Here is a 14,202-nt window from a genome sequence, read left to right as displayed (position 1 = left end):
GGTAGAAAAGATGGTATTTTGGGTGGTCCCCCCCTCCTTCCCCAGTCCCCACCCCACGCGCCTTCCCCTCCCCTCAACTGCTTAGTTCCCCTCGATCTCTCCTTCTTGCCAGGGCCTGTCCCTGTGATTTATAAAATAAAGCCCTTGTATTAAACTAGATTCACCTTAATATGCTTTGGTATTAATAAAGCAGAGATAATAGTGATAAAAGGATATAGTTATGAGTTCAAGTTCATGTGGCTGATTAGTGGTGTCTGTCCCACCAGGCCTCGGGAGGAAGTCCCTGCGGGCTTACTGTTGTACCCAGTTGGTGTCATCGCCAGTGCGTTCACGGGTCTCGGGCCTGTGCATGCGGGGTGACCTGTAGGTGTCTTTTGGGTGGTCGATTCCGGGGTGGCCGTGGCTTCTCCCATAGTGGTGGCCATATTGGTCGGGTGCTGGTCGATGGGTTTGTAGTCATGTCTGGTGCTTCGGGTAAATGGATGCCTAGTGTTGCTGTGAAGGTCACCATCTTAGAGATGTCTTGAAGGATGTCGGTGGTGTCGTTCTTGCGAACTAGCAGCTTAAATGGGTGTCCCCGGCGGTACACTATGTTTGCTTGTGCCAGAGCGTTGGTTAGTGGTTTGAGCTCTCGATGCTTGGCCAAGGTGATGGGTGAGACATCCAGATAAAACTGAAGAGTGATTGCGTCGAATTTTGGTGTTTTTTTTCGTGTGGCTGCCAAGATGGCTTCTTTGAATGTGAAATAGTGTAGACACACTATTACATCTCTGGGCGCCGTTTGGTTTTGGCTGGGGGGTGCCTTGTGTGCCCGGTCGATGACCAAACCTTGTGGCGTCGCTTCTAGTAGGATTGTAAGGAACATTTCACGCAGCGTGGAGGGCAGCGTGTCTGGAGTGACAGTTTCAGGGAGGCCTCTTATCCTTATGTTATTGCGCTGTGAGCGTTTGTTTAGGTCCTCCATGCCAGTTTCCAGTGTCTCCACTCTGTTCTCAGTGTGGTGAGATCTGATTTGTGGGTATTCAGGGTTTCCAGGAGCTCATCAGCTAGTTGTTCCATTTGGCCTGTTCTTTGTCCCAGGTCAGCTATTTCCACTTTCAGGCTGTAGAGCGGATTTCAAGTTCAGCAGCCATGTGTTCTCTGATGTCTGCTGCAGCTTTGCGTAATAGGAGTTTCAGGTCCCTTTTGGTTAGTGGCGTGGATGCTGGGGCTGCTGCCTTGCTGTGTTCAGAGTCTGAGACTGATTCTTCTGTCCATTGTGGGGAAGATGAAGCTGGACCTCGTGGAGGCCGGAACAGAGATGCTACCAAGGGCATCACTGTTCCGGCCTCCTTACGGTTACCTCCTATGTTGGTGGGCGGTTGCGGAAGTCCTGGCTCGTGTGGGGGTAAGTCTGTGCACCGCTTGTGGCTTTAAATGTGGCTGATTTTGGAGCCTGTTTGCAGGAGCTCGCACAATACGTGGCAATCTTGGTTCCCGGTCAGGCTCCCTCATTAAGACTTTTTAAAAAGGAACTACCTTCAATTTATATTATATATTTTTTATTTTTCATTTTCGATTTTTAGTTTTAGTTTTATTTTTTATTTATTTTATTTTTACCTATCCACCAGACAGATGCATTATATGACAAGGTGAGAATACTGTTATTTTCTAGATTTTATATCCTGATAGGTTCCCTATTTTTCTCTACCCTTTCAACCTCATTTTGAGAGTAGACTGTCTTTTTATTTTTTCTACTCTACTCCACTTAACTACTGTGACAGACCTTTCTTCTTGGTTTGTCTGTTTGTTCAGCTATTTCCTTGTCCGTACAGCCCTTATGTTTATTCTTTGTTTTACCGAATGAACTGCCGAATGGCCGGCCACCCAGCAGGGAAGTGTGCTGCTATTTAATCTTTTGGCCGCATTAGAACATTGTGGTTAACCACAGACACCTCTTAATTATCGAATGTAGGCTGGGTGGTCGTCGTTTGTATAACTAACACGAGGCAGCGGCCATCTTGGACATACTAATGCCCATCAGTGTTCGTTGACGATTTCATGGAACTAAAAACGGATACTATTTTGCACGAACACCACTGAGGCTGCAGACCTCCCTTCTTCTATTTCTCCAACATACGATCTGAGCACCATTCGATAATAATATGCGCTCGGATCTAAGCTATCTGGGGATACGTTAATTATACCTAGTGCATTCGGTAGTTTTCCTGTTTTAAATTTGTATGTGTTTTTACTGCCATGTATAAAATTGAGTTTTGCTTCTATCCTTGGAGATAATTGAGTTACTTCCCAATTATCTCCAGGATAGAGAGGAGGGTCCTTTACAGCTAAAGGGGAATGTTTATGTCTGCAACTCTGTGGTTGGCTACTGTATTATTATTGTCACAGTTTTCCACCTGCATAAATACCGGGCAGGTAGCCCACATTAAACCAGTTCACTGCTTGACCCCCAATACGGAGTCTTGTCTTGTACTTGGAGGGATTTATTCATATGGATTTACTGTTCGGCTGTTTGAAGTGTGGAGTGTTCGTATGATTCCGGTTTGGCTGATTGGAGTGTTTGTTAGCTGCCTTGGCATTCGGAGAGGGAATATCCTAAATGACTTTAACCCTTCGTATACCTGGGGGTGCCGTTACAACTACTACCTATTTCACCTTCACTTAAAAATCATTCATAAATGTGTTTATAAGTTTAATGAAAAAGGAAGGGAGGGGCAGGGAAGAAAAGAAAGGGGAGAAAATAAGGAAAAATCAATAACTGGCACAGAAAGGGAAGGAAAGGGGAAAAGGGGAAAGAAAAGAAAAAAAAGAAAAAAAATATTTACAAATTGAAATTAAAAAAATAAAAGAAAAAAAAGTAAAAGAGAAGCACAATAGACACTTAAGGGTGTAGGACAAGCACTAGATGCAAGTCTTAATAGTTTCAAAACTTAATAGTTGAATGAATGGAATTTTGATTTTGGTCACACAGATTTGTGTAGCATAAGGCCATAGTAGAACTGTGACGAAGTATGGAAAGTAACTAATAGTGGATACATATATTTAAATGTTAGAATAATGCATTTTGATTTATTTTTTATTTTTTTTATTTTTTTCCCTCCTCTAGATGATCTATAAAATATTGAACATACTAATTTAAAACAAGTGACTAACTTTAATGGTTTTAAGCACATAGGTAGATGTGTCCTATTTTTGTATGTCAAAGTTGTCTTAATATGCTGGTGCAAGGTTACCCATTGTACTCTCTCTCTACTTCACTTATATGTCAATCCAGGTGTCAATTGACCTTAGATGGACAGGACAAAGCCTCCTAAAGTGGGCTATTGAAGGAGAGATAGTGAGGGACAGATGTAATTAAGATGGGGGAAGGGAGAGAAATAGAAGGAAACAAAAGGGGGGAAAACAATCAAGAAATTGAGCAAATAGGACGCTTAGCCTTACCGGTTTTCCCCCCTCCCAGAGATCTTAAAGTAGATCTTAGACATGGGTACTTTAATAAATACCAAAGAAATTTTGACCAGGTTAGAATCCAGATCCTGGATTTTATGTATGAATAGTAGTAGGATCCCATATAGTAGAATTGAACATGTATGTCTTGTATGCAATAAGTCTTTATGTTTGGTTGACTTTCAGAGTTGGAAAGAGAAATTTAAAGAAAACCAATGGCGTTAAAGTTCATCTTACTCAATGTACAAGGTCTGAACACACCATTTAAAAGGAAGTCACTTCATAATCTGCTTAGAAAAAAGAAAATTGATATAGTCTTCGTCCAAGAAACACACTGGACAAAAGATGACAAAAAAGAAAATGGGGCTATAAAGGCTATAAGGACATAATTCATACTTCCTTACTCCACAACAAGAGGGGTAGCAATTATTTTTGCAAATTCATTACAGGTAGAATATATATATATATATATATATATATATATATATATATATATATATATATATTCTACCTGTAATGAATTTGCAAAAATAATTATAATAAATAATATATATATATATATATATATATATATATATATATATATATATATAAGAGAGAGAACTAGACACAGAGGGAAGGTACCAAATAATGATCTGCAGAATAAATTCAATAACATTTACTCTGGTAAATGTAAACCTACCAAATAAACAACCAAATAAGTGTTTGAAAAAAAAAAAGGTGGCAAAAGAGGTCACTGTCCCTTTGTCTCCCAGGTAGGGAAAGCCCAACCCCTCAGGCGAGTTGTCTCTCCCATAAAACAACAGGGGGCTTCTTTATCCCAGGAGTCTCTGTGCCTGAGAGCCAAAGCTCAGGAAAATAGGTTGCCCCTTTGTCTCCCAGGCACAGAAAAGCCTGTCAAGCCTGTCAAGTCTGTCAAGCCTGTCAAACTAGCCAGTGTCTCCAGAAGTGTCGCAACCAACCACAGAAGTCCCCGGAACAGCATGTACCCCGACCTGTCCTTGTTCGCGTGGCTCAGGTGCTGAAACCTGCAAGAACGTTGGAGTTTCACACTTATGCTACAAGTACGAACGTTCTGATCAGGGCCGGCCTTAGGCCTTTAGGCGCCCTGTGCGAAAAATCTTCACAGCGCCCCCCCTTCCTTCCCCCTTCCCACACATCCTGACACACGCGCACACACAAACACATGCAGGCAGTCACACACAGACAGCCACACACAAATACACAGACATAGAATGTGACGGCAGATAAGAACCATTCGGCCCATCTAGTCTGCCCAGTCAGTCACATACACAGGCAGACAGCCACACACACACACACACACAGGCAGACAGACACACACACACACACACACACAAACACACACAGGTAGGCAGCCACACACACAGGCAGGCAGTCACACACAGACAGCCACACACAAACACACATGCAGACAGCCAAACACACAGAGGCAGACAGCCACACACACACAGACAGTGACACACACAGTGACAGACAGCCACACACACACACACACACACACACACAGGCAGACAGCCACACACACGCACAGACAGTCACACACACAGGCAGACAGTCACACACACAGACAGTCACACACACACACAGTCACACACACACAGACAGACAGTCACACACACACAGTCACACACAGGAAACAGTCACACACACACACACACACACAGTCACACACACAAACACACACAGACAGTCACACACACACAGTCACAAACACAGGCAGACAGTCACACACACACAGTCACAAACACAGGCAGACAGTCAAACACAGGCAGACAGTCAAACACACAGGCACACACAAGCAGAAAATCACATAGTTACCTCTGTTCCTTGTGGAGGCAGACAGGCAGTGCAGCTCCTGGATTCTGGTCGTGGGGGGAAGCAGGGACTCATTCCTGCTTCCCCTGCAGCAATAAGACGGCATTTTAGCTCCGCCCCCGCCGCACGCTAAGCCCCGCCCCCGCTAAGCTCTGCCCCCGCCGCGAATGTTTTTTTCTGCCATGTGGGAGCTGTGCGGCCGCAGGGCGCCCCCTGCTCCATGGCGCCCTGTGCGGCCGCACAGCTTGCACACCCCTAAGGCCGGCCCTGGTTCTGATTAATTGGTGGGAATGTTCTAATGGGGCACTGGGGTGGTTCCTGTTCAGAAGACAAATGGGGTCCTGTAACCGCGGCTGGTTCCCTTATTTACCACTATAACGTCTTAAAGCAAAGAACTTAGTAGGGCTAACCATACAGCTATCTTAGCCATAATTGTATATAGTTAGTGTAAGAGATCCTCTATTTAACATATATAAATAATTGAGAATACAATATAAAATAAGGATTGTCTTGGAAGCAATAAAGTTTTGCCTTTTAGATATTTATTATATAAAAATATAAATATAGACACATAAAATCCATTATAGCAGAGTTTATAAGATTAAATGCTAAATGCTTGCAAATATCATTAATATGTTAACATACCCTTCTGAACATGTCATCATGTCAGCCTCTCTGTCATTTTAAGATGGAGCAGCGTCTGTCTCCAAGTCTCTCCTCTGTTTCTTAACATTTAAAAGTACACCTATTTATACCTTAGGTGTCGTCATTTTAGGGTCACCGTAGTTCATATATGAAAAAGTAACTTTTTTTTTTAACTTTATTCACTTTAGGACCTCCCTTAACTAAAGGGTGTATACGTCATGGAAATTTTCCTGACTTAGTTCAAGATGGCATCTTACAGTCTAAACATCTTTATCTACTTAGGGTTACCACAGTATATTGTGTACTGAAAGAGTCGTAGCATAGCCTTGAAGTTTGTTTATGTATTATTGTTATTGTAATTCTTCTGGGACAAAATGGCGTAAACATATTATGCACTGAAGGTAGGTAAGAGGTTATTGCTTAAAGAAACAGTTATGAAAAACAATATGTTCCCTTTCTAACATTTTGTCAGTTTGCAATATATTTTAAAGAAAAAGTTCACAGTTTAAGAAATACATTTCATTCTAAAACTTGTAATATTTGCATCTGCCCATAACAGTCCGTTCGTATGAACGCTCCTGAATGAAAAAAACAGGCATAACAGACAAAATGCTAGGGGAAACACAGTAATACAGTAATTCAAAGGAAATGTTTTATTTTTTAGTTTTATCACGCTATATAAAAAAGAAAAAGTAGAATTTTTACCAAATGCATACAATGAGGTGGTGAGCAGAAAAAGTGGCCCAAAAGACAAGATAATATTTTACCATTGCTCAAAAAGGATAAAAACCCACAGGACATAAGGAGCTATTGTCCCATTTCCTTAATTAATGTGGATTCAAAACTTTTTTTCTGGGATAATTGCAGAAAGGTTGAAATCGATATTGCCCAACATAATACACACGGATCAAATAGGCTTCATCCCAGGGAGGCAAGCTTACTTTAATTCAAGACATTTGATTAATATGATGGCATCTAGTGAGAAAAATAATATACCCCTTCTGACCCTGTCGATTGACGCAGAAAAAGCGATTAACAGATTCGGGTGGGGCTATATGTTCAAAACGCTGGAAATTATTGGATTGAGAGATTGGATCCTAAGGACAATTAAATTAATACATAACAATCCATCCGCCTGAGTAGTGGGAGTAGACAGGTGCTCTGAATGGTTCAATCTGAGTAACAGGACCCGACATGGGTGTCCACTCTCCCCCATCTAATGCATAATAACATTGGAAATGTTGGTAATTAAAATAAGATCTAATTTGGAGATTAAATGTTTTACAATATGCAATGGAGAACTAAAAATGTGTTTATACGCAGATGACATTCTCATAACAATGACCAATGGTCTCTGCTCACCACCTCATGAAGGAAATAGAACAATATATCTTGGTTTTAAACTATAAAATCAATATAGAAAACACTGTCACCCTCTTTTCCAGAGTCAATAATAATAAAATTTTATTTTACAGAAGTAGAAAGCGAATTGAATTATTTAGGCATAACATTAAACAAAAAGACGATAATAAAATAATGGAACTTAACCCTTAAAAAATGGAATAAAAATATTCTTAGTTGGATGGGAAAAATTACCATTGTGAATATCCTCCCTCTATGGACATTTCTCTTTAGAATACTCCCATTAAACACTCCAGGTAGATGGCTAGATATGATCCGGGCCAACTTTTGAAAATGGAGAGGTGAAAAGCCGCGTTTAGGAGTGGGAAGCTTAAGAAATAAGATAAACAAAGAAGGAGTAAATTTCCTATCAAGCCAGCGCTTTATATGTTCTGTGATTATTGACAAATGAAAGATGGGGAAAAAAGGAATAGAGTAATATAGAAAAATAGACTATGGAAAAAGGGGATATAATTCAAACTATATGGAAGGAAGAGGCAAAGTTGACCACCCAGTAGCTGCGGTTAACCGCAGCTTAATTGACTGTTACTGGGTGACCGCGGTTTCACTTAGCGGCCGCTAGGTGGTGGTGTTATGGAGCTCCCCGGACGGCCAGCGGTGCTCAGCCCGGAATCAGTGCACTAAAAGCGGACACTTTTACGTGCAGGCACCGCTGAGCCTCCAGCCCCCTGGTTCCTATTCGTGACGATTTAGCCGAACACCGGTTTATTCGGTAGTTTGTATATGTGAATGTTTTAACCCAGATAGCACAGCAATGGAGCCTATTCGTGTAATTAAAGACTTTGGCTCTATGGCAATTGAACTGTGTGTATAGGATCTGAGCGCTATTCGGTAGTTTTGTGCGCTCAGATCCCAGCTATCTGGGGATATGTGACATGTCTGTGTTTGATGTATAACATTTAATATTATATGTTTTAATGTATTTTACTGTATTTGGGTCCCCACATGTATAATGGAGTTTGCCTCTGTCCTGGGAGATAATTGAATTACTTCTCAATTATCTCCAGGATAGAGGGAGGGAAATTAGGATGCATTGTGGGGATGTTTTACTTCTGTGTGTCTGAAATGTGATGCATGTCTGTCTGTGCTTGACCCTCAACACAGAGTTCTGTCTCGTCTTTGGGGGGATTTACTGTATGCTGTTAGAGACTGATTGCCAGGAGTGTAAGCTGCTTGGGAGCGCTTCCTGTTCGTCTGCTAGCAGCTATTCGTGAGGTTCCAGTTCGGGAGTTTGGAGTGCTACCTTATTCCCTTGTATGCAGTTCGGGAGTTTGGTGCATTCCCTTGTATCCAATTCGGGAGTTTGGTGTTCTACAGTAGCTGCCTTTATATCTGAAGGGGGGATATCGCCTAAACGGATTTGAACCCCTTGTGTGCAGAAACGGTCCGTTACAAGTTTTTTTTTTTTAATTCTTTATTTTTCTTGTGCGTGTGGTTACAACATGCTTGCATCGCCACGAGGGCGTGTACAAGCTATTCAACGTCATACAGTGTCATGGCAGAGTAATCAGCACATTTATATTTTCAAGATATAACAGGTTTGGTACAGGTGAATAAAACTTTTAGAGCTAATCTATGCCTGCTTACTGGAGCAGTGATGATATGGTTCTTAAGATACAGGCTATGCAAGTTAACGACAGGTATAGGTTGCTCTACACTGCTTAGATTAAAATTTAACCACCAGGGGGCAGCGAGTCTCTGGGTTTGCCGAAGAACACAGACACGTAGGCTTAGTTATTTTTAAATGATTTACGTGCGGGTCTGCAGAATAGGATCAGTTGTAATATATCTAGACATAACAGTATGAATAAAATACTAAAATAGTGAAGATAAAGCGCTCTGCTAGGATTATAATTAGACATGGTTAGCAATTGCTTAGTTACTCCTGCAGCTGTGCTGTTTCGACTTGCGTCCTGGCTGCAATCAAGTCCCTTGCGTTTCCCGCTGGATGCTTAAGTGCTCAGGTACTTATTTGCCAGGGATGTGTTTTGTCTCATGTGTCTGCTAGTGGAAGCTTGTGTCTCATGTCCATTGCACTTCTGTGCTTATTCAGGGTTAGAGTCCCAAAATGAGTTCCCACAGATCTGCCGGTAACCATGTGAGACGTTGCCTCAGGTATTGCAGGTATGAGCCGTGCCCTCCTTAGAGTTGTCTGGTGGGCGGCAAGAATGTGCCATTGTCTGCGGGACGCTGTCAGTGCGTGGTGTTCTGGTCCGCATCGGTTTCCAGACAGTGCCCAGAGGTTGCTCCATTGCTGCCGCCTCTATTTTACAGCTAGTGATGGACGCGGCAGCCATTTTGGGTTTTGCCATGCGGTCCCTAGTTGATCGGTTTATCGCTCAGGCTTCATGGGTGGTGACTGCTTCCACGGTGGGTTCTGGGATAACCCCCCCCCCGGCCCACAGGGGGGGTGAACCGGGCCCTCAGTAGGCGTGTGAGAGGTCCCGCCGGACTAAGCACGGGAGACCGGCCGCATCTCCTGCCAGAGCCTCAAGACAGGCCGCAATCCCAGCTGCCCAGCAATCAGCATCGCCGGTAGGATGGGGGTCGGTACTCACACCAAGAGCTGTGCTCGGGTCCCCCCTCGCCTTCTTGTAGCTGCTGTGTGGTTTTTCAGGGGAATAAAGTAGTTTTGAGCTGGATATTATGGATTCATAGAGGAGCCGAGGTGCCCCACGTCCATCCAGCTCGGTGGTAAAGCCCCGCCCCCCAATATGTAGATAGTTTGATGAGAAGTGTTCCTGTAGCTTTAAGGAACACGACATGCAGATAGTTTGATCAGAATAGTTCCTATAGCTTTAAGGAAACAATATGCAGGTAGTTTGATGAGAGAGTTCCTGTAGCTTTAAGGAATACAATATGGAGATAGTTTGATGAGAAGAGTTACTGTAGCTTTAAAGCGGCACTGTCATGCCGAACTTACCTTTCCCCAATCGATTCCTCTTCTCTCCCTCTCTCAGGATCTGTTCTTCATTTCTTCCTGTCTGCTCTAGTTTTCTTTAAAAATTAAGACAAAGTAGGGACTATTTATCTTTTGGAGGTTTCCTACGCCATAACCAGCTATGACCAGCGGAGGAGCAAAGTGTGCTTCGTTTCTGGTGGTCAGAGAAATTTTCCCACAAACCTTAGCTTTCCTCCCTGTTCCCACAATGCTTCCTGTCAGTATTGCCGAACGTCCTGTCACTTAGACAGAACGCCGGCAAAACTGCCGAATTGCGTCCTAACAGAATGAGAACAGTTTCTCCATTCGAGTTAGAATGCAATTCGAGACTTTGTTCGGATCGCAATTTCATTTGAATGAATGAAACTCCGATCCTATTCGTGCTGTGGTTGCATCTTGCAGCCGCTTAGTAGATAACTCCCTAATTCCCACGGTATTAGGGAGTTTTCTACCAAAAGGCTGAAAGACCTATTTTGGTCTTCCAGCCACATTTAATAATACTAAGTAAATATTACTTAGTATTAATAAATTCAGCCCCTACTCGCTATACCGCGAGTAGGGGCATGTATTCTAAACAGTGAGCAGACAGTGGCTGCTAAATGTAAAAAAGACAAACAAAAAAAAAAACTATCCCCCCCCGCACAGCCCCACCCCTGAACGGTGGATGGGGGCCCTAAATAACAATAAGGGGGGGACCTATTGTCCTATCCCCGGCCTCCACCCCTGAGCAGTGGGTGGGGGCCAATGAAGGGGGGGACCTACTGTCCTCACCCCGGCCCCCACCCCTGCATGGTGGGTGGGGGCCCTAAATAACAATGAGGAGGCCTACTGTCCTCCCCCCGGGCCCCACCCCTGAGCAGTGGGTGGGGGCCCTAAATAACAATAAGGGGGGGACCTACTGTCCTCCCCCCTGGCTTACACCCCTGAACGGCAGGTGGGGGCCCTAAATTAAAATCTCCCCCTTCCAAGGTGACTAGGGGTCCTCAAGCCCCTAGTCACCACTCCCACCCAAATAAAAGCTATCCCCTACCTACCCCCCTCACCCTAAAAACAGTGAGGGGGGAATAAAATAACTAACCTGTAAATAAAAATAAAACTTACCATTTGATGTCTTCTCTCTTCCAAAATCTTCAATTTTCAGCCCCCAAAAAGGTCAAATAAAAATACATCATACCCGTCGAACTTAAAATAAGATAAAAAATCAGAGCGCAAAAAAAAACAGACGAAAAAGAAAAAAACTCGACGCTAAAAAAAACAATCCATCTTCACCCATGGAGGGCTCCGCGCAGACTGAGCTCTGCAGGGCGGGGGAAGACTTATAAAGCCTTGCCCCGCTCTGCAATTAGGCTAAGAACACTCTGATTGGATGGTTTAAGCAAATCAGAGTGCTTTTTGTAATTTTACACAGTGTGGGAAAGTTCTTTGGAATTTTCCCACGCTGTGTAATTTGACTCATAACACTCTGATTAGTGGGCTTGAAATCCATCCAATCAGAGTGCTCTGTGTCATTTTACACAGCTTGGGAAAGTCCTTTGGAATTTTCCCACACTGTGTAATTTAACTCATAACACTCTGATTGGTGGGCTTGAAATCCATCCAATCAGAGTGCTCTGTGTCATTTTACACAGTGTGGGGAAATTCCAAAGAACTTTTCCACGCTGTGTAAAATGACAAAGAGCACTCTGATTGGCTTAAACCAACCAATCAGAGTGTTCTTAGCCTAATTGCAGGGCAGGGCAAGGCTTTATAAGCCTTCCCCCGCCCTTCAGAGCTCATTCTGTGCGGCGCCCTCCATGGGTGAAGATGGATTGTTTTTTTTAAGCGTCAGGTTTTTTCTTTTTCATCTAGTTTTCTTTTGCGCTCTGATTTTATATCTTATTTTAAGTTCGACGGGTATGATGGTTTTTTATTTGGCCTTTCTTGGGGCTGAAAAATGAAGATTTTAGAAGAAAGAAAACATCAAATGGTAAGTTTTATTTTTATTTACAGGTTAGTTATTTTATTCCCCCCTGTGGCGAAAGTGACCTCGCCACTGGTTTTTGGAGGGGCCTGTTTGCCAGTCTCCTGCCCTGCGACTATGGCCTTGGGATGTATTGCCCTTCTTGGGAACTGATTTGGGGCTTATGGACTTGTATTGGACTGTGTGTGTGGCCCTTTAAGAACTGTATTTGGGCATAATGGATATTTATTGTGCTGTTTCTGGCCCTTTAAGTACTTTGGGAAAGTCTAAGTGACCGCCATTAGAAAACCGAACACGTGGTGGCGGCCATTTTGATTCATTCGAATGCAGTCAGCGGTGTGTGCCGTCAAGCTCATGGAACTAAAATCGGCTACAGAACAGCACGAACACCGCTGAAGTTTTACCTTCCCTGGAACTAATGCATTCGACAGTTCGTTCGACAGTTCGTTCGACAGTTCGACAATTCGAATGGTTGTCGTTCGTCTGTTTGAACTGACTCTAACATGGGAAATAGACCGGCCGCACAGCCTGATTCTCTGGAACTGTTTTGGGCATGAAAATGTGCTTGAGGTCGGTCGTCAAAGGATTTCCAGCTAACTTTTTAACCCCTGGATGGAATTGGCTGAATTTTGACTATGTTTATAATTAAAGTGTGCTAAATAATAATATGTCATTTTTATGAAGATTAAATGTAATTTTTTAAAGTTACAATGTATGTGTAAAAACTGTATTTCTCTGCCTGTGATAATTACATTAACCCATTGTGTAAGGTAATTGTATCACAGGCAGAGGGGAGGATTTTGTGTAGGAGTGTCTGAGTGTATTGTACGTATTGATTGGTTGTACTTCAAAACCCTGTGAGCGGTACTATGGTTGTAGAATGGGCATAAAAGCAGAGTGTTTGAATAAAAGTTCAGTTCTTCTTCACCCTCAATCTAGAGTCTTGTCTCTTATTGGGGGCATTGCTATATCACTACAAGGGATTACTATGCTCTGCGTGCTCCCTTGGATAATCACTTTTAAGAGCTTGTTCCTGTTTCCCTCTCTTGGATGAGAGGTTCACCCACTGGAGCCTGGAGCCTTGTACCAGGTCCAGGGTGGGTAGGAGACAGCAAGACCCCAACTAAGCTACGACGGTTCATAGGGTTTGCGGTGGTTGTGGTGTCTGGTGGAGCATTTGGAGCCCTCTGGAAGTGCTAGGAGCATCCAGTAATGAAGTGGGGGCCGGAGTAAAGGACAGTAGGTCCCCCCCTCATTGTTATTTAGGGCCCCCATCTGCTGCTCAGGGGTGGGGGCCAGGGGGAGGACAGTAGGCCCCCCCATATTGTTATTCAGGGCCCCCACCCACTGGCTGCTCACTGTTTACTAGACATGCCCCTACTCGCGGTATAGCGAGTAGGGGCTGAATTTACTAATACTAAGTAATCTTTACTTAGTATTAGTAAATGTGACTGAAAGACAAATTTAGGTCTTTCAGCCTTTTGGTAGATAGCTCCGTGATACCGTGGGAATTAGGAAGTTATCTACTAAGCAAGATGCAGCCACAGCACGAATAGGATCGGAGTATCATTCATTCGAATGAAATTGCAATCCGAACAAAGTCCCAAATTGCGTTCTAACACGAATGGAGAAACTGTTCTCATTCTGTTAGGACACAATTCGGCAGTTTTGCCGGCGTTCTGTCTAAGTGTCAGGACGTTCGGCAATACTGACAGGAAGCATCGCGGGAACAGGGAGGAAAGCTAAGGATTATGGGAAAATTGCTCTGACCACCGGAACCGAAGCACACTTTGCTCCTCCGCTGGACATGGCGTAGGAAACCTCCAGAAGAGAAATAGTCCCTACTTTGTCTTAATTTTTTTTTTAAACTCGGGCAGACAGAAAGAAATAAATAACAGATTCTGAGAGAGGGAGAGAAGAGGAATCGATTGGGGAAAGGTAAGTTCGGCAT

Source organism: Pelobates fuscus, chromosome 13 (genome assembly GCF_036172605.1).
Source record: "Pelobates fuscus isolate aPelFus1 chromosome 13, aPelFus1.pri, whole genome shotgun sequence".
Classification (NCBI taxonomy): Eukaryota; Metazoa; Chordata; class Amphibia; order Anura; family Pelobatidae; genus Pelobates; species Pelobates fuscus.
This window is presented reverse-complemented; position numbering follows the sequence as displayed.